Genomic DNA, 601 nt, shown 5'->3' with positions numbered 1-601 from the left:
CAATTTAATGCAATTAAAATGTCATCGACCCATAAAACTAAAAGCAGTTGTTTATTGTCTTTGTTTTGGGTATTGTGATACATTTGTAAAAATGTATAATAAATTATTTTTATTGATTTTCAAACCAAGAGAAAATATATTTGCCCTATCTTGTATTTTTTTTATTTTTGCACTCAAAAAAAAAAAAAAACAAAAAAAAACGGTTGTCGTGTGCTCGTTTCATTATGTAAACAAAAGAGGAGGAAAAAGAGGAGGAGACCTGTGAACAGGAGGAGAAGGAAGGGAGAGATCCTATAAATGAAGGGCAGAAGAGGAAAGAAAAAATGCATACCTGAAATTTTCTCTACCCATCGGTTCTACGGGACCATTCAAGACATAATGTACCAGTGATAGGATTTTCGTGGCCTTCTTGTTCGGTTGATTCTTTGTCATTTTTTCCTTGTGTACAAATGTCGCAGTTTGTCAAGTTTTTTTAAGCTTTTATTTTCATTCCATCAACCACATGTGGCAACATTTTGATATCTCGAATATTGCAGTGCCCAAGAATTTTATGCCATGTCTGTAAATCATGGCAGGCAGTTTTTGATGGGACTATGCTATT

Source organism: Euprymna scolopes, chromosome 29, assembly GCF_053919585.1.
Source record: "Euprymna scolopes isolate OS-2025 chromosome 29, ASM5391958v1, whole genome shotgun sequence".
NCBI classification, from domain to species: Eukaryota; Metazoa; Mollusca; class Cephalopoda; order Sepiida; family Sepiolidae; genus Euprymna; species Euprymna scolopes.
Note: the sequence above shows the minus strand (reverse complement) of the source record.